The sequence below is a fragment of the Oxyura jamaicensis genome, chromosome 6 (assembly GCF_011077185.1).
Source record: "Oxyura jamaicensis isolate SHBP4307 breed ruddy duck chromosome 6, BPBGC_Ojam_1.0, whole genome shotgun sequence".
Lineage (NCBI taxonomy): Eukaryota > Metazoa > Chordata > Aves > Anseriformes > Anatidae > Oxyura > Oxyura jamaicensis.
Window position 1 is genome coordinate 11,775,029 of NC_048898.1, and position 25,773 is coordinate 11,800,801.

Consider the following 25,773-nt stretch of genomic DNA (forward strand, 5'->3'; position numbering starts at 1 on the left):
TGTGGGAGGGTAGTAAGTGTTCAAATCGTGATTTGTTTTGGTACTGATCATGTAGTTTCAGTTGACAGTGTGTTTCTGGAAAGAAAACCGGCACAGTGGGTGGATAATAGTGTGACTGGTCTGTGGAAAATATTCTTCAGTCAAAACCCAGCTAGTTCAGAGAATATGTGCTTAAAGCACTTGGGGCTGGTTAACAAACGGAGAAGAGATTCTGGAAAACAACAGTTCGCTATTTTGCCATTCTTGGGAACCAGATGAAATGAAGAAAATAGTGGTACCCTGAGGAATGCATTGGTCAGCTAACAAAAGTTAACATCATACACTTTTTTTTCAACAAGTTTCAGCCAACGTCCTCTTTAATCTCAAAGTGGAGCAAGAGTAATACTATTAGTAATTTTTATCATAACCACTTATCCTGGCTTTATGCTGCTATGCCCTGTTCTTCCACACAGTAACAAAGGTCCCTGGTCCCACAGGGATGGGAAATGTCAACAGTGGAAGACAACTGTTCTGTACAAAAGAAATAAGGCAAATAAAAGTTAGAAACCTTCCAAAATACCTTAGGTTTCCTATGGTAGACTCTGTCTTTCTTATGGCATCCTGCCGACAAGATTCACTAGTAACGCTTTGGTGACAGCATCAGTGCTGCATCACAGCAACTTGAGGCCAAGCTCTGGGCTAGTTTTACATACTTCTGGTCCAGAAGCTGCTCTTTCAAACCGCCTCATGTTAGAGCCTAGACAGTTCAATTCTGCTCAGTAAATTATGAAAATACTGTAAGCCTACAGAAAGATAATCCCATTTACTGTTCAGTGAGAATTGTTCACTCTGCTATTGTCTCCTGCAGTGCCCCAGGAATACAGCAGAGATATTGTACGTGGACCTCCCCAGTTTAGCTGCAGTGTACTGAGGAATTTTGGTCACAAAGAACATCCTTTTTTACAAGAAGGCAGTAATGTGCCCTTCGAATCCATTTGCCTCACGTAAAACAGAGCTGTATTTGTTCTGCCTAATGGACTTTGCACGGGGCATCTCTAGCACAGTCAGAAATATATTCCTTTGCTCTTCCAGTCTGCCCTAAGGCACTGCAGTACCCCACACTTTGTCCCCAGGGAATTCATGCATTTCAAAATCATAGCCAGGTCCTCCTTGGTAAATGTGTGTCCCTGCAACTTCACGTTGCTACTGGCTACATGTCCTAACAATAAAATATTCACTGGAAACAGCATAGGGGTTTTGTGCTATATCTTTAATATAGAAAGTGACTGGACTAGGTGTCTGTGGTTACTGAAGGCAGCCATTTTTGCTTGTTGCATTGAGGAAAAGGGTTGTTCAATGGAAATCACATTACTACTTCAGTTAGATTGTAGCAACGAAAAATGGTGAGCTCTAAAGTGAGAAAATAACATGGCTTTCAGTGACTGACACTAAGGCATGGAGAAATTCCTGGAGACCTTCTCATGGAGGCTTGCTGAGTCAACAAGCTCTTCCAGCTTTCTTCCCTTCCTTTGGTAGTTCCACGGCTCAACTTTACAGTCATGAATTCTCAACCCCACCCTCCTTTTTTTTCCCTGCAGGTCATCATTAGCTTTACTAGTTGCAGAACCCAAGAGTTATGTTTTTGCCTTTTAATAAGCACAGACATTGTGCATAGTGACTTTGAAATCAGTTCTGCTTACTCTCTACCACAGGCACAACAATAGAACATGCAGGCTTCTGTGGTTGGAGTGAATTAGGCTAAATGTGAACTCACTGGGGTGACAGACTGAATCCCAGCCAGTTTCCTGCACAACGGGCTTTTCAGATATTTTTGTTTGCATTTAGACTTCTTGTAATGTGTAACACATTCATTTGGATGTGAGAGAATGGTCTTGTGGTTTAAGCTCTGGACTCAAATTCAAAAAATGTAGGTTGGATGCTGACTAGTTGTGTGCTTATGGGTTAGCAATACCGTCCGTCCATGTTTTATAGTCAAGGAACTGTGGCAAAATCCTGTCTTAACTATTAGAGTCTAAACACTGGTGGCCTATGTGTTTTTTTGTTTTGCCTTTTTTTTTGTCCTTTTGTACAGCTCCTACTTCAATAGACTCTGGATCTCTGCTTGCTAATAAATAATAAATAATTTGCAGACAAGGGTTGAAAGCGCTTTGTCACTGCTGGTGCGCGCAGGTCTGGGGATAAGTGTTGTGAAGTTAGTACAGCTGTCATACCACAGATTCACAGAACACTGTTTACAAAAGACATGGGAAACCAGCGTATTCAAATATGGTTCAAAACTTCCAAGTGGAACCTGGTTTAGCCTTCTGGTCCTGCCAAGCAGGGCTGGAAAGCAGACGAGAACAGTCTTTCATGAGATTTTCCTATTCTGGTCAGGCCAGAAATTTTGCAAGAGCAGCCTTTCTCATGGTATTTTGGCACTTCTTCTTCTGGTCTTGCCTGAAGCCTGGAGGCAGAGCCATGTGAAAACACTAACGGAAAAAGCAACTTCTCTCAATTCATTTGATCTGGAAGATTCATGTTCTTTCTCATAATTTATCTATGCCCAGCTGCTATTTGCAGGTCCTAGTGTTTTTTAACTCATGCCTCCTTCCTTTGCTGCTGTAAGCCTGCAGACTCACTCAGTTTAATCATTCTTCATCAAAATTACAGGAAGAAACTGAAAGAGTACAATGAAATCTCAATCTTGAGAGATTAATTTTAATAAAGGGGGAAAATGTGCTGTCCATAAAGCCAACACTGAAACTACCATAACACCACCATCCTCTTTTTCCCAGAAGTTCCCCACAATGCTAGAACAGAATGTCTGACTTGAGCGTGGACTTCATGTAGCCACTGTAATCAGTACCGAGACTACAAGAGCTAGTATCATGTACACAGCAGATCTTCCAAACAGAAGTAATTTACATAGTTTTCCTATCCATGTTATTATCCAGAGGGTAAATTCACTGGGGCAGGGACTCCCTCCATCCATGTGTTTCTACAAAGCCTAGCATGATAGGTAGCTTCTCACAAATAGTGAACAAAAATGTTAACAGACCTTTCTCCTTTGCAGCTTTTACTTTCCATGTACTGCAGAGAGTCACAGAACACACAAAGGTTAATAGGAAAGGGTCTCAAACCCTCTTGCCGAGAAGCTTTGCTTCTGCACAAAGGAACAAGGAGTCTCACTGCATTTTCCCTCTGACAAATGAGAAGATCCTTACTATGGTCAGCAAGCAGAAAAAAAACATTAAGTCCCCACTTCCCCTCCCCCAGTTTTTCTTAGGACACTGTTTGCATAGACTTCTTATCTAACCTGCTTGGGGCTATTTGCAGCATTACTCTAAATACAGCGACATTTGTGCCAGCATGCCTGCCTGATTGCTCTCTCACCCCGTCTATCTGCAACCACTTGTTCAGAGCAATCATCTGCCAACAAACAAAAGTTGAAGTTTGGGGGATTTATAGGAAGAAGCCTTGTGGTTTTTTTCTTTTTTGTTGTTTTTCGTTTTGTTTTGGTTTTCCTGGAGTTGGGAGTAGAAGGGGATAGGAGATGAAGGGACTGAGCCTTTCAGTCTTTCCTCAGGGTAGCACAGAGCGTTGTCCTCACCTAATCATTCTCGCCCAAGAACACATGTATGCATATTAGGACCTATCGCATCTGTTCTCGGACTGCATTCTGGAGACAGGTGATAACCATACTCCGGACCACTGAAATTTCATTTAGACTGCAATTTATTTCTTGCTTTAACTACAGCTGTCTCTCAGATGATAAAAACAGGCTCCTGTGTTGTTGCTCCTCTGCTTGTTTTGATTAAAATAAGATGCACAGCTAGATCCTGTTCTGATCCACATGATCCAGAAGAAGGGAAAGGTGAAACAAAGTTTTCTTTCTAGCAAAATTCTGGGGAAATGGAAGAGAAAATGAACAAGAAATAGGTACTTCCCAAACCTGCAAGCCTTTTTATAGCCTTACCTAGAGTTTGCAAATTGCAGTGGGCAGACCACTATACCGCAGTTGTCTCAGTGCCTGTTTGTTAAATACGTGTTAATAGAAGAAAGGTACGTGCCGTGATAAAACCAACAGCCCAAGAGGAAGTCAGCATTAGATCCTTCCTCGTCCCTGTGACACGCATGATACAGCACCGTGTAGTTCTGTTGTCTGTGTACCAAGGGAGGAGTTAAGGACCATAATCACGTCTGGCATCAGTGTGGGCAGCAGCTACCGCACAACAGCGATCACCATGTGTGCTTCAGGTGGACTCACCAGACCTTGAGGAAATATCTTTGAAAGAAGACATCAAAACTAAGATTTTGGGTGACCTTTAGTTTCAGTAATGATACTGTACTTTGTCTCAAGTATTTCTAGCTAGTACAGGCCTTACAGGCTAGTACTAGGCACTACCATCTTGTGGAGGTGATTGGACCAGAGCACGATGGCACCAGCAATCAGAATTCAGGCAAGAGCACGAGGCCAGCTATGGAGGATTAAGTAATCTTACAGTTACGTGCCTCAAACTTGAGTAGTGACCTAATCAACAGTTTGTTGTCATGGATCATTAGGTGCTGACTGCGGAAGGAGCACCAGAGATGACCGTTTTCAGTCACAGGAGTGAGAATAGCCATCCAGACACAGCTGATTTAATTGGATCAGATGAAATATTAGTGACTGCAGAAGTCTGTATTTGAACCAGATTACAGCTAACCTTCCAGTGAGCTCTGACCAAGTATGGATACTTGGCTTTTTCTCATCTTGTTGCATGTTTATAGACCTTTGCTATGTTGAATTCCAGAGGGACAGGAAACAGACACGCTGAGTACTACAGGAACAGTTACTGTCAAGTTATCCCATACAACCAAAGCACAGGTGATACTAAAAGGTTAAAGGAATCTTTCATTTAGATATATCCAAGTCACTTTAGCAGGCCCAGAAATTTTTGATAGCAATCTAAGCCTGGGAATGTTTATCTGAACCTAGCCTTTGAACCTCCACAAATTCCACCCATTATCAAATTGGGTTAGAAAAGAGAAATAATGTAACCCAGATTAAAGTGGAGACTACCAGGTTAATTATGAGCCCTGGATGGGCTGAAACAGATCAAATTCCTGGGATTACATGGAAGGGAGTTATATTAAATGCCCAGAGCCTAACAAGGTTAGGGTACACAACAAAAACAGGGTGAGGAATGAAAAAAAACACATCAATGCACACACAAAAAGCCAGAGTGTTGATTCTATACCCTACACATCTTTGTAACTAGTTGTCTTTGATCATGAAGCACCTGTTGTCCTTTAGTGCTGAATGTGCAATATTGAAAAGAGCAGAACACTTTATCTTAAATTATTTACTTATGGTCTTTATGAAAGCATTTCATAGTTTGGCTGCCTGGATTGCTTTCCGCCTTGATCTGGCACAGCTTTATCTCACAGCAAAAGGTGCTAAATCATCAAGTGTGCTCAGGCACATCTGTGATGTCACACCACATGCAGGAATGATGTATTTATTATGTGAAGTGGTGTGTATCTGTCCTAGTAGGTCATTCATGTCATTGTCTTGATCAGTGACACACTTTTTTTTTCCTTTACATGTGCACTGTTAAGTTTTGATTTACTTTGACAGCACAGACAGCTTTGGCAAGGACTCAATTTTGAAAGTGAGCAGTTGCACGCACCTAACTGGACAAGTGAGCTGATCAAAACCAGGAGATAACAGAGTATATTTATAGGAAGATACATTTTTGGATTCCTATGGGAAAGGTCCGTTTCCTAGTCAGAGAAGGTGAGATAGGCTGTGCATGCCTACTACAGCTTTGGAAACAAACTTTCCTTTTACTATTTTTCTTTACATTCTCAGTGAAAGCAACTTGCAGATAAATCCGTGTTACTTGTCTCAGCTCTAATGCTCTATTAGGCTTCATATTAATATTTCTTTGTTGTTGTTGTTCCAAAGTCTCCAGGACAAATTCTCTCCTGGCTTAGCTCCACCGAATGCAATGAAGCTACATCAGAATGGATTTAGTCCTACAGTTTATCTTTTTTTTTCTCTGCAGTGCTGCTGTTGTGCTTGGCTAAGTACGTGACCAGCATATAAAGACCTCAAGCTTACATTAGAAACAAGTCACTAGAGAAACCAAGAAATCTCTCTGAGCTATCAAATGTCTTTTCATAGGGTGTAAACGACCGCACAGTTCATTTCCTTTCTTTTCAATATCTTCTAGCAGAAAGACAGTGCTAACTGTCATGTAAACGTCAAGTTTTACAAAAGATTTCCCAAAAGTAAGTAAAACACTAGCTAGTGTAGCTTAGTTCACTTATCCCATTGTTTATCCACAAACCTGAAATTCCCATTATGGAATTACAAACAAACAATTACAAGCACAACTTTCAAACAACCCCAAAAAAGGCTCTTTTCAGGGGACATAATCTGTTTCAACATTCCCGCGTTCCACATTAATGGTTCAGCTGGTACAACAGCTTCCAGGGTTTATTGCTGATCTGCTGTGCAGCAGACCCCCGGCCGACCTGCCAGAGAACGCCTCCTAGGCCATCTAGGATAGGGCGTTCATCCACTAACGCAGGATTTTCCCTCTCGTGATGTCCTGTTTTAAATGAGTCTGTCACGAAGCTTCCATGCTCAACACTGAGGTCAATTCCACAGTCTAATTACTGGTTTGCCTCTCTCACTATTATTTCTTTTTAAGGTTGAAAGAGAAATGCTTCTGTAGCCATAGGCACAGCAGCCGCCAGAAAGAGATGGAAAATTGTCTTTCACAGAGAGAAAACTTTCTGGGTATAGAAGTATAGAGCCCTTTAATACTGCAAGATTTACATTCAAGGAAAAAAAAAAAAAAAAAAAAGGAAATAAAACTGTGTAATCACTAGTTACTAAAAGAGCATGGAGTATCTTATCAGGCAGGCTAGTAACAAATCAGCTTAACCTCCCAGAAGCATGTATGTGGATATCAGTCTACCAAATTATTTAAAAAACACAGTGGAGGAGAAGAAACATTTCCATGGTTTTGGCCACATTGTGAATTTGATAGAGAGCATTGCTCTGTTAGCACAGAAAAATCTGAAGATGACCATGATGGGAGCACCAGGAGAGCAGTGCTCCTCCTCACGTGGTGTGCCATGCTGGTGAGCTCCTTCCCTAAGATGATGGAGCGACAACGCAGGGGCTTACAGCTAGACGTTTGCTAAGCAGAGCTCTTGGAGAACGACATTACTGTGACTATCCTAAATGCTCTCGGTAGTCCTGAATTAACAGTTCCTTTTATGTTGCCACATAGACCTAAATCTCACCCAATTCTCACTTGGGGATCATTTTCCCAAGTTTGTTTTGTTACTTTAAAAAAAATACTTTTTTCTTGTATCTTAATCTTTATTAGCACAGGCAGAAAAGAAATCCTGAGATTTCAGCAACAGATCTTGCAGTAAATCTCTTCATCAAACTGGATTCCCATGCTCTGCAAGCCTAATTGCCAGCATTTTGGAAACTCAGTGCAGCACTCTCAGGCCAGCTCATCCAGTAAGGCATTCTGCTTTGATGACCTTGGGGAGCTATTGCTTGTTTTTAAATGTCAGCTACCACATTCCCAAATTAGTCATCAATAATTTATATTCCTAGCTGCAAAAACACCTTTTTCCACAACACTTCATTGCGAGTGTTTTTTATCGTTTGCTGGATTCTTAGCTTGAAAGAAGAAAACCAAACCTAATGTTTTACTGACACTCGTGGAGCTTTCCCACCCTGCTGGGGAAGCCTAAACACAAGCAGATTGGAGCAGAACAGGAACAAAGAAGCCGTGCTGGACGAACTTGCTCTAAAAACACAGCTGAGCATGCCGAGCTCCGAACGCACCAGAGACGCAGACAATAACAAAAAGTGAGGATGGAAGCTCTTGCTGTGAAACCTCTTGTCCCTGTCCGTCTCTATGAACACATTCAGCCCAGAAGGGTTTCAGTGAAGGCCAGCGGCTCAGAGGTACAGCCAGGGCATGCAGCTGGGTATAAAGCCTTTTGTGTTCGCAAGGGCCAGGCTCCTGCCCAGGGAGCCATGTCTGCTTGCTCTCCCAGGCTGGGGTGCTGCCTGCTGTGCCTCACTGGGGCCCCTGCCTCTACGGGCATTTCTTGGTACAGTCAGTATAAGCATTTTTTAACTATTACTTACAAAATGGCAGCAGCTTCCCCAAGGCCATATCTTTGTTTCTCTGTACAATGCCGTGATTGTGTAAATTGTCTTGCGTAAGCACATCAACCCACTCTGGAATTCATTTTTCCCCCCTTACGGCCTTTCATTGTTGTTCTTTTATGGTGGGATTTGTTCTTTTGCCATCTTGTCACAAATCCACTCCTGTGGCTATGTCACTTTTAAGGAACAGCACGGTTAAGCCTGGCCTTGCAACTTGCCAGAGGTCCAGGGAGTGGCTACTTGTGCTGAGGGCGCTGCTGCCACCAAACCGGGCTGGCTGGTGGCATTGTCACACAAAACGGTAGAGCTCCCAAAAACATGAAGCCCATAGTAGCTACTCATAAGTCTTACGTCTTAGTCCTTTCCTGCATATAGCTCAATGTACTCTCTCCTAAATCTAGTAACGTGACTCGTGACACCAGGAAGCTGAGGAGTGAGAGAGAACTTCCCTCTTAGCGTGACCGGGCAAAGCAAGCCCCTAAGTCCCAAATGCAGAGAACCCAGCCAGCGACACACCAGTGACCGTGAGACAAACAGAATTTGGGAGTAACTGAGGACTTGTACAACACTCAGTTTAAGGGACTACCTGGCTGCCATTAATCCACAGCAGCTCATTCTTCAGTACAGCATAGCCACGTCTTTTTTCAGTCTGTATGCAGAATGAACCACAAGTGAAACCAAGCTCTGAGAGGAACTTCAATTTTTGATGCCTAGACTGTGGCTTGGCTCTCTGGAGCTTCTTCATTTCTACCTGTCCACACCTTAGCTGCATATCCTCCTTTAAAGACTCTACTAGTAGCATACGAGCTCTGTCTCTGGATTCCTACATGCAATGATCCATTCCTAGGGAACATATAAGTAAAGACAGGTATTGTTGATTTGCCAGCAAGGATGTAATCTAGACCTCTGTATCGCAAATGCTTTGATTCATCTTAAAAAAGAAGACCCACAGAGGTTAATTCTTACCACTCGTACAAAGGTAGCCTTGTACTCCACTGAATGACCAGTAAGGAATAATCTAAAGCCTGTCTGAAGGCAGTGGAAAGCCCAGTGGCTTTCTGCAAGCTTTGAAACCAGCCTGGAGGGATCAGACATCCTGAACAGATATAATTTTTACATAGGTATTCTTCATAACACAATCAGTCTTTGATGGATAGCATTTCAGGAGTAAAAACACTGTGTAAATACTCTAAGCTACATAAAATAATTGTCTCCTATTAATCGTGTTTGCTCTTGTAAATCTCTGTTTAGCCACATTAAAAAAGAATTATATCCTCAATGCTTGAATGCTATAAAAGTCCAGATCAGACACCACAGACAAACCGCAGAGCTTAGTGAAAGGAATTATTTTCTTATAAAGAAAAGTACATTACCTTCAATTTTTGCAAATTTAGAAAGAATTTGCCTCGATGATAAGTTATGTGATGTTATCTAACAACTTTACTAGCAGGATGATACTAGATGAATATAGGGTTATGCTGTAGTTGAGGAATTAAGGAACTCGATGTGGGTTAAAAGTAATTTCCGTTTCTTGGAGCAACTTTGATGTCACTCCTCAGTTTGACACAACAATTAGGATAAGGCCCAAACACTGCAAATAAAGTGGAAGCTGCCTTTATAATGCTTACTGTCCAGGTCTGCCTAGCTGCCTGTTTTCCTCCACAAATATACAGAAAACTGCTTGCATTCATTTCTGATGAGCTGAAAGAGCAAAAATCTGCATTTCATAAAAATGCTTATAGAAAGCTGCTGGCATTGGTGATTCAGAATGAAATACCCTTTCACCAGCACAGTGGAGAAGAACTGTACCAGCTTTTTCTCTTGACATGTGTCAGCCTCATTGCTTGGGTATTAATATCAGAACTAAATGGTTTCAATTCAGAATTGGATCTGAAGTCTCAGCTGAGGACATGTTTTACGGACTAAGGCATCATTAACGAACCCTGGCATATGCTTCTGAGGCTGTGTTTGGCACGGCCATACACGAGACTTGAGTTCAGTCTGCAGCTAAAATGCTTCATGTTGTTTGCTGCCATTAATATTATTCATGTTCATATTGTTTGTGTGTCCCAACACACCCTCTCATTGCATTTCAAAGAAAACTGAAGGGAGAACTATCATGCTAGTTGCTAGATAAAGTTGGCAAGGGCCTGCCTCTACTCCTCCCTGGTGTGGTTCCTCTGCTAGTACCAGTGCATGTTCTCATCATCAAGGCTGGGCTTTTCTGCTGACAGTGACAAGAGGGCTGTGCTGGTTGAAGACATTCAGGATCATTTTTATTTCTCTGCATTTTTTTTCTGAAGCTTAGCTTAGCAAACGAGAAAGATTTATATCATGTTAGAAAAGAAATATACTCAAACAATTAAAATGGGAAATAGCCCATTTGAAAATGACCTGATTGGTCATACTGCTAATACTACGATTTTGGGTAGCCAGGAAATTTTAATTCTACGTTGGTTTTAGCTACAGCAAAAGTTGTTGCCTGTGCTGTTCATCATGATCCAAGCAAGTGATGGTGGGAACAAGTGCAGATGCAGAACCAAAATACAGAGGAAGGGGAAGATTAGTCCCTGCTTTTTCTATTCTCTTTGAGAAAATATGGAACACACCTATTTAGCATGAGTAAATCTCAATAGAGCACATGCAGATGGACAAACTTTCCTACTTTAAAGATCAAGCATATGTCAAGAGAGACAGAAAGAAAAGATCACCAGAAAGGTACAAGTTCACTTCTGCATGCAGATCATTGCGCAATGGGCAATTAGACCCTGGGTCTCTAATTATACTAACTTTCAGTGTACTAAAAACAATGAAATAAATAGATGTACAGCTTTATCCTGCGGCAGTAGTTTCCTCCCTGCCAGCCCAGGCACGTCATGCAGAGCTGGCACAGCCAGAAGCCAGTGGTTGGTATTGGTTAGCAATTAGCTAAGTCATACATGGACGAAGATTGCTTAGTGTCCCCTGCTCCTTTCACAAGTTTCATTCAGTAACCTTCATGCCAGCTTTTCTCCAGCATCTGTGTTGGCAAAACTAACAGACTCAAGAGGAGCTCAGGGCTGGACTAAAGGAGACTCCAATTGTCCTGAGAACTTTTCCTGAAGACAAATCTTTGCCTGGCCAGAGTGCAAAGAAGACTATGGGAAAAATATATATAGCACACGGGAGGCCAGGAAGACCTGGCACGTAGCAGTGTCCTACAGTCTATTGCTGCCATAACTTGGAGAACTGCCTACTTAGAGGGGCTAATAAGGTCACTTCGAGATCATGGTCTAAAAGCTTTTTTCCATCTTTCTCCTCCTGAGCATAAACTTCCTTTCAATAACATTTCATCTTCCAAAAGAAACAGTCAGAACCTCCAGGTTTGAAGGAATATATCATACAGAAGGTCTACAGCCCGAACAGAAAATGAAGAATGAGTTGTTTGTGGTTTTTTGTTTGTTTGTTTTTTAAGCGATTAACTTGATACCAATAAACCTTTAATTATTAGCTTGGGGTCACAAAGCCCGAGATGCATGGTAGGGCCCCACCACAGCACAGGGCTTTCTGCCTGAGAACCAAAGCACTAACCTTCCTCACAGATGCTCAGTGACACGCAGAGGAGTAAGGCGCACACCGCGAAGCCAACGCCTCCAGTCCCAGGCAGGCAGCCCTTCCGGGCCTATTCCCTGACCGCAGAGTTTTTGCCCCAGGATGTTCTCCCCATCTGCACACTTCAGTATAAAAACATTACTTGAAATGAAAATCACAGAAGCTCCTGTTCTTTGAAAATCACATCTGATACCTGCCTACTGGCAAAACGCATCAAATGCCGGCAGGGGAGAGGGGGAACACAAAGCAGAGAATGCAAACTTGCACAGAGCTCAACAGCAGAACTGTTGTTGTTGTTGGCCTGCCTATTGTGGCTTTAAATCACAAATTACTTTAAATTGTAAAAACCTTGATAGCGAGCCCTCGAGAAGGATCCCCAGAATGGCAGTAAATAAAGAGCATCCTGTCCCTTTTCAGGCCACGATGTGGGGGGTGATACTAAACCCTAGCTTGGCAAGCACTGCGTGTCAGAGCTGATGAGTTGAAAGGATGTGCGTATACACAGGGACCCGAACAAAGACCTTCTAGTACACAGAAAAATTACTGCAGTAATTACCTTAGAGGTTGAGCAGTGCAACACATTTGTTCTCCTAACTTTGGACTTGTCCTCCAGCATATTTTGTCCACCCTTTACAAAGGATCCTGTTACCCTGGAGCTGGCAGGTGGCTCTGCAGGGATCCTGGGGGCTCGCCTCCCAGGGAAAGCTAAGCTAGCTCACCAAGTGCTTCCTTGTCAGACCTCTTGCCACTCTGAAAAGAGGACAGATCTGTCTTTCTGCTTTGCCCCGTGTCTGGACCCACGGCCGGGAGTCCCACCTGCTCCTGCAGCTCATGTCCCCTGAAACCAGACCCCGTCCAGCAGCTGCACAAACCATCAGGGGCAGGCCTGCAGCGGGGCGTCGAGCAGTTGCCAGTGCATGGCCACGGTGCTCCCTCCTCCCGCGTCCGCCTCCATCGTCCCCAAAAGTAAACACCGGCAGCCCCCGCGGTGAACTCGATTGCAAAACCACATGGCACTGAACTTTATCTCTGCGCTGAGCAGGCTGCACAAAGGAGAGCGGCTCTGGTCTGGATTTTTCTGCTGCCAGCGAGAGAATTCTTTCCATAGCTCGTGTATCCTCGCTAGGAAAGGAAGCGTGCTTTCAAACACGCAGATGAACGTGATGTTGTAAGGCAGCTCATTACCTCACTTACGCAGGGCCAAGTCAGGTCTAAAAATGCTCATTTACATGCAGTTGGCTCCATCAACATTTATCTCATGTCCGATGGTACAACTTCAGACATCCTTTACCTTCCCCCCTTGAAGCTCTCAGTGTAAAAAAGCAAAAAAGCTGTGCAAAAAAAGCAAGCCAGTCAAGTTGCAAAGCTCAGTTGCAGATCATAGTGACTTCCTTGTGACTAGATAATGTAAATGCATTTTGGTTCACCTAATTATAACAGCATGTAGATCTTTTTTCAAGCTGGTATTTCCAAAACTGGCAAAAGTTACCACATCACAAAGGAGGAAACCACTCCCTTGGTGAAGAGATGGTGGTACAACATTAAATCGGGGGAAAAAAATCCTCAAAAAGCCAACATATTCATTGAAGCTATCCATATGCCGAACTGGTGGTCCAGGGATGTGAACAGTAATGCTCTACAGATGCCTTGCAATCCAAGTCAAGTTTAAAGGAATTCTTAGTCTCACCCACACAAGAGATTCTGGGTTAGAGCCAGCTCCAGAAAACAGCGCTCCACAATGCTTCTCCCATATAACAGAGACCTCTTTTGGTTGTCTCTTTTATGATGATGATTCTAGCTGCCAGATAAAGGATTGGGACCCAGCTCCCCATGCTGAGAGCAAGTTTATCCTTCTCCCTTGCTTTCCTACTGATATTTTGGTTGGACTCATTTATCTTTTGTGCCATGACCTGAAGGAAGGATACTGTTTTGAAATTTTTTATAACCATCTGCAAGCATTGAATGTCCACTCAACTTATTTTACATGTTCTCGCAGAATAGGAACAGCAGCCCCCACCTTAATTTAAATTTTCTATCTCACAGGTCTCAATATTTACAGGCTAAACCACTGTTTTGGTTGAAACTGAACTTTCAGGACAGATTTGGGCGTTACTACTTGTGCCTTTTCTTTCCTATCTGTCTGGAGGTATGGATACATGCCTCTGCATTGCCAGGCTCTAGAAGTAAAGCTAACGTTCGTGTGTCAAGGGGAAGAACCTGAGCGGAAGAAGACGACTCTTACTGGGTTTAGGCCTGAAAATTTATTAAAAGCAGGAGAAGAACCAGCTTCAGGAGGGTGGGTAGTTTAACAGAGTTAACCCCTGGTCGAAGCACACACTAAATCTCAGTGTAGCTTACAAGGTCTCAGATTTCAGAGCCTTGGAAGATTAGCAGGCTAAGCAGCGGTGAGATGTACTGTTCACAGCCCGTTCTTTGGGCCCTCAGGAGAGAAATTGCAGTTTAGTTTTGTTTTTATAGCAGATTTCTAGCCTTTTTGCATTGGTTTGAAGGTAAAGGTATGTAAAAGTATAGCGAAGGTAAATTGAACATGGATTTTTTATTTTTATTTTTTGTAGCAGGAGGGAAATGGGAGCTGGTGCCCAACCTGCCGTGGGTGCACACAGACACGTAAAATGGCTGAATGAAATCTGAGGTGACTCGCTATTTCAGTGTACTTTGTAGGCCGTGTTCCAAAATGCCAGCTGTTGTAACGCGTGTAACTCTCCTGTAGCTGCAATCAACCAGTTGCCGCTAACTACTTGAAATTACTGTCGCTGCCTTCACACCAGCGATCTTCTACCTCTGTGCATCTTTGCTCTCTCTTATTTCCTCTTCTGGGGGGCATTTCACTATTGGGACTGGGGAGGCATTAGATACCCCAGGCCTTTCCACTCCCCTAAAATCCAGAAGCTTCTCAGGAACATCTGCTCCTGCCTCCATAAGCTTTCATACCAGTTCCAGGGAAACTGCTTTACCCCTCCCCATCACCTAAAGAGAGAAGACAAAGCAAAACAGATTTCCTCTCTTTCTTCCCACAGCATGAAAAAAGCACTAACTGGGTTGGATAATTTTTTTAGGTCTCCCTTGTGCAAAGATACCTAACTGAATCATCCTTAGCAGCTGCACAGCCCTGACTTATGTCAGTGGGGTGGCTGGCATCTTGGGCTAAAAATGCGTCTTCACATTAATATTTTTTCTCTGTTTCCATTATGTAGCTTCTCTCAGTTAGAAATATTCCAGCTGAATATAGATTTGTTGGATATATTCCAACAGCAGAACACACTGCTCCTGCAGCCAAGTTAAAAACCTGGTTAGTACAGGGACTGTGTGCTTCCAACACATGGTTTTCCCCAGCTTCTAATGTATCATTTAAAAAAAATCAGCTCTTTCTGCAACAGAATCAGATGCTGGAGGCTACAGCAAATTCTAGCAAGTGGACAGAAATTTTCCTCCCTAATTTTGTTTCCCTCGGGGAGTTGTGGTTTCCACGTAAACACTTCCATGAGCAGACCCTTTGAGACACGCCTGGAAGAATATATGTTCTGCCTAACACACATCCACCATATCTTAGCAGCTAAGAAAAATAGCTCTGCGGTCTCACTGCACTTCACCGCTATCACCTCAGCCTGGCTGAGCTGCAAGTTACAGAACAGAACAAAGTAGCGTAGGTATGCTGAGAGAAAGCAGTGCCTGGTACTCTCACTGTTGTTTCTGGGTTTGGTCCGTCTTCTGTGCTACATTTCTAGCTTCAGAAAATAGTATTGAAACCCATGAAATACGGTAAATAAGGACAGGGATAATGTAACCTAATTTTCGTTCACTACTCATTGTAGCGTGGAGTAGCAAGAGGCACCAGGCTGTGACACTAAGTCCAGCCCATTTCAGACATTTGTTCTAAAATCTAGATCATCATTTCAAAATACTCAAAGGACTTGGTTCCTCACTGTTCTTCTGTAGTGTCTGAAATACACTGCTTTACCATGGAAGATCCCTTTTGATGTCTACGCACCTCCCATAAGCCAAGAGCAATATAGTTAGGCCCATGGAGGACAAGAGGAAAAATGTAGATGTAAGTTATTCTTGGAAATAAGTTGGATCTCCAGCTCCAGACCAGAGAATCTTTGAACCTGCCTGAGCAAGCTGTTCAGTTTCTGAGCCCAGCCAATCTCTGGATTTGCAGTTATAAAAGGGACAGAATCCAAACCATGGACGTGGATGCTTATAAGCTCTCCTGCATTCAGTATTTCTGGATTCATTTTTTTTCTTTTCTTTTCATTTTTTTTTAATTTTACCCTGAGCCCACTGCTCATTTTTTATGGAAAACATCTCTGAATCTTTTGGGTTGGGGTTTTTCCTCACATGCACTCATGTATAATGTCAGCATCCTATTAATCTTAATTATCGAGTAACTAAATAAGTATTACATAATACTTAATAAGCAAAGCCCTGAATCATGACTTTGGAGCAGAGCACCCAGAGACTTCTTCCACAACTTCCAAATGCAGGCTCCAGAAGAAAGGCAGCCCTGGGATTTACAATGACAGGATGTTTGTCTTTAAGGTGTGCACCTCCAGTAAGCAGGTTCTGAATTCATCTTGTGCATAATCATTGACGTTCTTCCCTTTGAGCAAAATAATAATTCTCAATCCCAGTGGAACAAAGAGAGAGGCAAACCAAGCAGAAGAGTATGTGTGGAAAAGCTCGCAGTGTGGTCACTTGGTGACACAGGGACTGCGGAACAGAAACCGAAGCTTAGCGTGAGCTGCCCAACAGGACGGGACAGAAAAGCTTCGCATCCAAGGGGTGAAATTCCAGAGGAGTTGGGTTCTTGTTTGTTTTGTTTTCTTTTCTTCTAGCTAAACATCTGGCTGGGAAAGTCTGCTTTCCCAGGGAAACGTAAGCCCTGATGTAGGTAAAATGGCCTTTTCTTTCTCCTGTAGGTCTCTGCTTTGTGGCTTTCTGGAAACGCAGATTTCTGAGCAGGAGGTTGTGCTGGTAACTGCACAGGGCAGAATTTCCAAAGGAAAATTTGCCTACAGACATTTTTAAATTTGGTAACAAGGTGGTTTGTGGCCCTTTTTTCCTTAGACAACAGGACTGAAAAACAGATCCCAATCCAAATCCTGTAGCTCTTAGTTCTTGGACAACTGAACACTCCTCATTCCCCCCAGAGCCTCCAGGAGATGCTGGGTCTCAGGATGGTGCTACCTGGAATAAACTTCCTGCACTTTGCTACAATGTACAGAGGAACCTTAGGGAACCGGCGGGCACTCACGTCCCACTGTTTCTCATCACAACAGACGTCTTGCTTTCAGCTTGCAATTTTCCAGGTTTATAGGCATGCTACATCTGTGTTTTATTCCCTGTGTTCAAGCAACACAACTCCCATTTCTTGCACTGCCTTAATATTTACTGGGGAGCAAAATGGTACGTGTGCTTTTGCAGTTGCTGCTGATTTTATATCTGAACCTTGTAGTTCCAAAGAGCATTACAATAATCTACCGAGCTTTAAAGAAGCAGGGTAGATTGGGACGTTAACACACCAATTGGCCCCTTATCAGTAATCTAGGTCTTTTCTCTAGATGCATATCAGTAAAGACCTAGCTAAACAGCCATAAACTTCTACTTTCAAGCAGTGCATGCATCCTGCTGTGTAACAACCCTTTTGATACTAAAGATATTTCCTGTCATGTTTTCTCTGCTGCCAAGCACTGATTGTTGACATAAGTGTTTCATTTAATAAATAATACCAGTGTGTACGAGCGTGAGGGGATGATTCAGCAGTGTCAGGGGCCACGTGGCAGCAGTCCTAACAGGAAGACAAAAGTGATTGCTTCAGAGCAAATAAATCAGGCCCCAAGTCTAGAAGACTTAGAGAAACATCATTTTTGCACTACACTGCCCTGCCTTGGGGTCACCTTAATAATGACAACGTATCCATAGGAACCAATTTGTCGGGACAGGCATTTCCAAGTCTGTCTTTTACCTGGAGACATACAATGCCTGAAATCCAGAATAAGCCCAGAGCCAGGAGACCTAGGGTCTCCCCTCCACCCTGCCCAGCTGGGTGACGTGAGGCACACCTTTTTCATCCATCCATGCTTCAATTTCTCCTGTGTTAAATGGGCATCATGACAGTAACCTCTGTAAAGCAGCCTCCTGGTCTGTGTAACTTCATTAAAACAAGATTCATCAAAAAGACTTCATCTGCTGTCCTATCAGTCATACCTTTTCAAAGCCTTTCTTTATAATTAAAATTTAGGAAGCCTAACGAATGTGGCAACGAGGGCTGACTTTCCTGGACAGCCAGTTAAACACATGGAGCATGTGACCAGAAACTCATAGCCAGTCTTGGGGAACTCACTGAGCTCTTGTATCTTTCTTTTTTGATGTAGAGAATCGATAACAGACTCCCACAGTTTAATCTGTGAAATCTGGTCACCCTTGAACTGCTATACCAAAAAATATTAGCTTTTTATAGTAAAAAAGCTGCGGGTGGAAACGCCAAACTACACAAACAGCAGCGTACACTACTGTTCCCTACTTTAGTACCTGAGTACTTTTAATGCAGCTGTTTGGTTGTGACAGCATTTTATTTAACTAATAACATTTCTGTGAAGAATTAAGATATAACGGAGAGAGCGATGTTTTGTAGATGAAGATAAATGCTGAGGCATTCTCATTCAGGACGACCACATGCTCAAAAAATGATTGCATCTGCGTCCTTGTGGTTATTTACAAATGAAAAAGCATTCAGTAAGAGGAGTGAGCATTCCCAAACTTCTCTAAAGAAACGCAAATGTTTAAAAGCTTTTTTGTCAGAAACATATTAATTTGTGGTCTTTCAAATTCACAAAAGGTAAGTTTGCCACATTACTACTGGATGAATTCCATGGAACCGTAATATGAGGCTGGTTGAAGAATTAAATGGCATTTTAATTATTAAACATCTGTGAAAATCTGGTGTAAATCACAACTCCTGTCTGCTCCATGTCTTTTTTTTTCCTAAGAGGCCAGGTTAGAGTTACTAGTTTTTGTAACTTGTGTTGAATAATGAAGTACTGTTGTACTGCTAGACTCTGCAAAAAGTGTCCTTTTGTTACCTGAAGCAGACAGGACTGACCCCACTGCAGACCCCAAGGCTTTGAACATTAAAATGCTGGGAACGCGGTGTGAGGAAATATCAGAGCCAAGTGAGACCTGTAGGATTACTGTGTGCTCTTGCTGGATGAAAATTCTGTTTTTAAATTGACTTTGAAATAAATATTTAGCTATAGGCCTTTGAGAGCCCTGGTTTGTTTGGGTTTATGTTCTACACCAGCGCGTCACAGTATTTGGTAATTCACATCCCTTGGGGTGGCTTCCTACTTAGAGCATTACACAAAGAATGCATTTTCAAGCTAGATTTCCAGTAAATAACCCTGCGGTTCCAGGAGATGGACTAAAATAGCAGCATGCCTGCAGCTCAATGCCACTTAGAGTTAAGTTCAGATCCCTCTCTATTATTCTGATTACATCCTCTTCTGTCCCTCTCTATTATTCTGATTACATCCTCTTCTGTCCCTCCCCCAACACTAGCATCTTTGTCAGTGCCTTCTTCCTAGAGGCATCTTAGTTTCCACTAAGTCCTCCACAACCCTATCTTTATGAGCAACCATACTCTTATGGCATCCTGCACCGTGTTGCTGGATACTTTCTTCCAGCCCCATCCATACTCATCATCTTCCACAACCCGTTTCCCAACTGCATTGTGAGTTCTGCCAACGCTGCCAAAAACCTGTCAATGCCCAGCACCTTTTCTCGGACCTCTTAAGCACAGAGAAGAACAACCTCAAAGCATAGATCACTCCTAGTCAAGGGCAGGGACTGCCCACACACTTCAAGAAGTATTCAAAAAATCCATTAGTGGATACAGAATCTTAAAATAATGTGACTAAGATAAGTTTTATGAGCTGTAGTTTCCACATGTCCTGAGGTATAATGGTTTTTATTAATTGCAGAAGAGTTTTTACCATGCCTAATTCATTGTTCTCACTCTTTTCTATAAACTCCTGCTTGGTTCTTGGTCTCAGCAAGGGCCAAAGATTGGAACAATGCATTGTATAAGGCATATTTCTTTTAAATCTCTTCAGGACATTATTTTCTAATTTAACACCTTCCTATGTGAAAAACAGCTAGGAGAACTTCCAGTTTACTTACGCTGCACTTCTGTCATGTACTTATTCACTCACTGTGTCTAAACAGTCTCAATATTTATTTAGCCTTCCTAACAGTCTTCTGAATCTCTACTCTTTATTGCTATCTGTCTGGAAATTGCTTTAAGCTCTCCCATAACATTTTTGAGATAGAGTGGAATTCAAGCTGTGAAATAGTGGGAGAAGGGGAATGGCAAACAAGGTGATAAGACTGGAAGAAGGTCTGACATATATGATCTAACATCAGGTATTAGCCTCAGTATAATTTAGAATGGCTAAATGAAACAAAACCAGTAAATGATTCCTGATTTTGTAATGCCAAATGGTTCATTAGTTTTTCAGTCAGCAAAACGCAACTCCTAGGATGACAGGATAATTCTGGTTGGAAGGGAACTCAAGAGATTTCCAGTCCAAACTCCTGTTCAAAGCAGGGTCAGCTGTGAGATTAGATTGCATTACCCAGGGCTTTGTCCCATCTCAGAAGGCTCCAAGACAGGAGGCTGTGCAACCTTTTCAGCAGCCTTGCTTTCACTGCTTGACTGCCTTATGGTGAAAATGTTTTTCCAAATGTATGCTCTGCACCTTGATAGCTTCAAGGTTCTGCCCAGCGTGTATGTCCTGCTGAAGAAGCACGGCTCCGCCAGCCTCTCCTCCCACCCCAGGGTGCTGACTTGGCTGCCAGGGTGCGCTCCTCACCTGTGTCCCTCTGCTGCCCACCAGGGTCCCCAGGGCTGTCCTGCAGCAGTCAAGGCCCTGCCTGTCCTGCTGGCATTGGCTCTTCATCCCAGGGCAGGACGTCGTGTTTGTACTTACCAAGGTTCTTGCAGTCTCCATCCTCCCATTCCTCTGGCCTGCCTTGGTCTGTGCGACCGGCAGCCCTGTCCTGGAGCAGATGGACTGCTTCCCCCAGCTTGGTGTCACCCACAGCCTGATGAGCAAGCCCTCCATCACCTCATCCACATCAGTGGTAAAGAAGCTAGACAGGATGGGTCCAAGGACAGGCCCATGCGTTATCCCATGCATTACTGCCATCTGGGTAGCGTACGACCCGCAAACCACTACCCCTCGGGCCCAGTCATCCAACCAGATTTTTTCCAACCGCATTAGCCAGACCATAACATCCTAACTCAGCTACCAGAGTGCTGTGGGAGATATTATCAGCCACCTTAAGTCAAAGTGAATGACACCCACTGTTCTCCTCTCATCCATAAGACCAGTTATTTTATCGTAAAAGGCAATCATGTATGATTAACCCTCACGAAGTCCATGCTGAATGCTCCCAGTCACCTCCTTCAAGTACCCAGAAGAGGTTTCCAGGAAGACTTGCCCCATGATTTTTCCAGGGACCACAGCAAGGCTGACAAGCTTTTATTTTCCCAGACCAATCTCCTGGCCTTTTCCAAGTGAAAAAAGAGCTATTAGATGCGCTGCAGACCTATGCTACAACAACTAGAGTAACCAGTTCAGATTTTAGCCCTCTCAGGAAGAACTCAACAGAAGTATATTGACAACTGAGACGAAACCTGTGCTGAACAGCCCAAACATTTCTGAATCTGAAGAGCTGTTAATAACATTTGATTAGCTTGTAAATGAAAAGAACTCTTCCAAAGTTGCCATATGGGTTTCCCTACAGATATCATGCTCAGTTCAGCCCTCCCCAAAATGCTTTATTCTCCTCCTTTATGCCATCTCACTCCAGGACAGGGCATCAACTGGCTGGCCGTCACACTGGGGTGAGTTAGCAATGTGTTACCAAAAATGTAAGAAAAACATCTGAATGCTGAAGAAACATTGTTTTTGATCTTGTTTTCATAGCATTTTCTATAGTCCCTCAACCACTTGCTTTTCTCCTCTCTCCTCCTTCTTTTCCTTTCATCCCAGAATGTTTCTCCTCATCCCATCTCTCCCCTGGACTGCCTTGGCAGGAAGTATCACTGAGCAGAGGAGAAGCCTCTTTCGCACTTCTGTATAGTTTACTACTACTCACTTTTCCAGGAAAGTGCTTTCACTTATCCCATATTTCACTCTGCAGAGACAACTTGGCCAGCATGTGGCACATTTTCCAGTCACAGATGTCTCTATCAGATTCATGCCTGGTTCTTGGAGATGTGGTAGAAGGGATTTTTTTGTTGTTGTTGCTGTATTTGAACTAGTACAAACATTCCCAAGCCAATATAAAGAAAATTTATTTATTCTCGTTGGCTCATGCTGGAAGAGCAGGTCCTTCTGACTGCATGTGTCTGCCTCAGTACATATGGTAAGGCTGATGTTTACTTCCAAATAAACAACTATCTGACATACCATTAAAGGAAAATGACTGAACGGTTAATACACTCCCTTTCAAATATGAAGCCATGGTTACAGCTCTGGGCTTACACTAAGTGACGAAACACAGCTTTAAGGTTGTGAATTTACAGTCGGGTCCTTGTGCCTATGAAGATTTTCCTAAAACTTCAGGGGAATTTCCAACTGTACTACAGGTCATGCTGTTTGAAACCAATTACAGGACTGGAACCTAAGATTACTTTTTTTCCCCTAAAAAGGAAAAAGAAGAAGAAAAACAAACAAAAAAACAACAACAAAACAAAACAACAACAACAAAAAAAACAACAAAACAAAAAACAACAACAACAACAAAAAAAAAAGCCACCTAGCTGACTTCTTTTAACTTCTGAAAGAGTGCAGTTGCATTGTAGAATCTGAGTAACCTTTAACAAAAGCTATGTACATTCTCAGAAATAAGAACACTACGGATCTATTGCCAACAGAATAATAAAAAAAAAAAACAACCAACAAAACAACCACCTAAACCAACTATGAAGGCAAGCACCAGGTATAGGGTGATATTTAAGAGTCTTTTCTCTGATCAGATCTGTTTGCTGAACTGCTCCGTGCTAGCGACAGCAGACTGTTCTCATGCAGAAAAAGCAGCAGCAGGTCACTACACAGTAACTCTGGTTACTTCAATGCAACCAGCAAGCATTTGCAAACCACTCTGAAAATGGCTAAATCCTGGGATTTTAAATACAATGGAAAAAAAGTAATCACTTAGTCTGACCAAATGAACATCCCATATCTATTACTTTTGTTCCCTTCTTTGACTTTCCTTTTTTTCCACCATTACGATATAGTGAAAAAAGGTGCCAGGAGAGGAGGGAGAGAGAGAAAGAGAAAGTAAAAAACCATTTCCTTGGCAAGTCCAACTTGGGCATATTCAAGGAGTTCTTCTGGTCAGTCTTGCTTAAGGTTTTAACACTAGTCACATCCAGAGAGTAGTGTCCTAACCCACCACAAAAGGCAAATCAGCACTTTGAAACTATCTGTACTCGCTGTTATCTTTTCACAGCTGAAGAGCTAATCTGAGGAAGAAAAGTAAACTGGTTGGATCGTGCACAGGCATCTGTTTCTGGAGAGCAATGCTCCCTAGGAGACACAAGGACTGCAGCAGCTTCGGGGTGCTGTGCAGGCAACAAATGGGCCGCCTGCCAGTTCTCAACTGGATGAGAGCAAAGCTATAGGTATACAGCCTCGGACTTCCACAGCTGCTGGGGAAGTCTGCATTACATCAGTAACATTATAGCTCTCCTATGACTGTTCATCCGGGGCAGTATTGCAGCCCTGATTTTAATTGTATCGGAAGTGAACTCAGCAGAAAAGCATCTTTGTCCTGAGTGATGGACAACTGTTTACTTCCAGTTTTATGCAATCCACACATGCATCACAACATGAAGACAAAACCCACCTCACACCAACCAGTCTTTTCTCATGGTGTTTCTGGAAGATGCGAGCAAGAATTGTAAAGCACTACTGCAAAAACTGTCACAAAATTCCAGTCCCAATGAAACAGTCTCAGGGCCTAGGATTTAGCCATTTCCATGTTTGTTTATCCTAGCACCCACTTGACTTAAATGGATAACCTAGCAGGGATTTCTTTAAAAATATATTTTTATGTGTAAATAAAAGGCAGGATTATTAATTCCTAGCACAGCTTGTCCCAGAAACAAGTACGGACTCTGTAGTATCTTGCAATCTTGGCAGCTGTGCTGTCATCTTATATGGGAATATAGATGCATGTTTGTCTTGAGAGCTCCTAAATCCCGGCATTCTCCTTAGGAAAGAATAGGACAGGAAATTTCTGGGTTACTGGGCTCTTTGGCGCAGCTGTCTCTTTTGCTTTCACACGTAGTTCTACAGCAAGATGAGAGCCATCTTAAGTAATGGAAACAGAGTCTCATTCAGCAATGATTCTTTTCTCTTTTGTCTGATCTAAAATGCTCTGAGTGTTAGGAAAAGTAACAAGCACTGAACTTTTCCCCACATACACAGCTCACACAGTGGAATCAAACAGAGCTAAGAGTATTTTTCTTTTCTCTAAGAAAAAAGTGGTTGAATTCAGATTCCATCAAATTAAGTTTACTGTTGGAGACATAAGACCATGATCCACTTAAATTTTGCTGATTTCAGTAATTTTTTTCACATGTTTTCTAAGTTAAATGTACATTTTAGATCTTGCTTGGATCAGATTTTGTGCTAGGGTGAGTAGACTTGTGACAGAAGATACATGCAAACACCTAGATCTCAGCTCTCGTGCCTAAAACTGTAGATACCAAGTGCCAACGACACAGCCTTTTTTTAATTCTCAAATACTCTGTCATATCCTGCAGCCCTTAATCAGTTCCAGGAGAGTTTTCCTTGTATGGTAATGGAACTTAATCCATTATTCCTCTTAATTGTCTTCTTACACTCTCCTTTTATTCTATTTGACCCACCTTGCTATGGTAAATCTAAAATAATTAATTTAGTTTGCCCTACCACGTTCCTATTAAGCCAAAAGTAACCAGTGATCCATGTGGAAGAGCGAGGGATAAGGAAGGAAATGACACATCCCAGGTGCCACAGTGGAATTAAACCCTCGTCCCTTCAAGTCCTGTTTTGGCTCTGGAAAGGTTTGTTTCCTTAATGCAAGTCCTCCTTCAGCCATATTTTGTGCTTTATATCCAAAAGATGTAAGTAGGAAGGGGCCTACCATGAGAGGTAGAAAATTATGTCTACTGAGTAGTTTGCATAAATAGTTCCTGAGTAATAGTTTTTGCCCTTTTTTCTTTCTTTTCTTTTTTTTTTTTTTTAACATAACCCGAGAAATAATAGTAGCTTGCTAGAAATGAGAAAGAATACATACAGAAGAGAGAATGAGAGAAAGATACAAAGATACAACACCGAAGTGCTAAAGATGTAACAAGACCACAGGCACGGCTTTTCTGGATGGGCTACAAGGCTTGAATCTCCCTCCCAGGCTTATTCCAACGTGAGATGACACAGAAGAATTAGGAATTCAAAGTGACATTTGCACAAAGCTTAAATGAAAGCACAATAAATATTAAATATTGATGGTAATCATACGTTTCTCATCAATTCTAAGGCTCTCAGTAAAAAGTGAGGAAATAAATAAATAAAGCTTCTAATCTTTTAGTGCCTTATATTCAATTCCCCTCAAACCAGGTACTGATTGCAAGGGAGAAAACATCACTGTCCCTCTATGTACAGTTATTCCTATGGGAGCTGCATCTTATTCCCACTGAACTCTGCAGCGCAGCTCCAGCTGCCACCAGTGAAGCCTGTCTTGAAACCACACGGGCCATTCAGTGCTTCCTTATCTGATTTGCCCGTGGATTACTAGCAGCGTGATTTGCCTGTACCATAATCTGTTCACACATCCTGACAAGGAAACACACAGCTCAGAAGGCATACAATATAAACCACTGCCAGAAACCAACTGTGCTTATTTTAGGCCTGAGCCTCAAACAGCATTAAACAATT

At 42.5% G+C, this 25,773-nt stretch overlaps 1 protein-coding gene and 1 long non-coding RNA gene across 2 annotated transcripts in view; both read left to right on the forward strand.

The window, feature by feature from the left end:
* LOC118169392 overlaps positions 1-22,498 on the forward strand; it is a 32,895-nt gene extending 10,397 nt beyond the window's left edge. Inside the window, exon 2 of the long non-coding RNA XR_004752061.1 lies at positions 1,578-22,498. This is a non-coding gene — a long non-coding RNA (uncharacterized LOC118169392). The remainder of the gene's footprint in view (positions 1-1,577) is intronic.
* Positions 1-25,773, forward strand: part of ZCCHC24 (zinc finger CCHC-type containing 24) — a 107,019-nt gene that overhangs the window by 38,215 nt on the left and 43,031 nt on the right. The window lies entirely within an intron of this gene.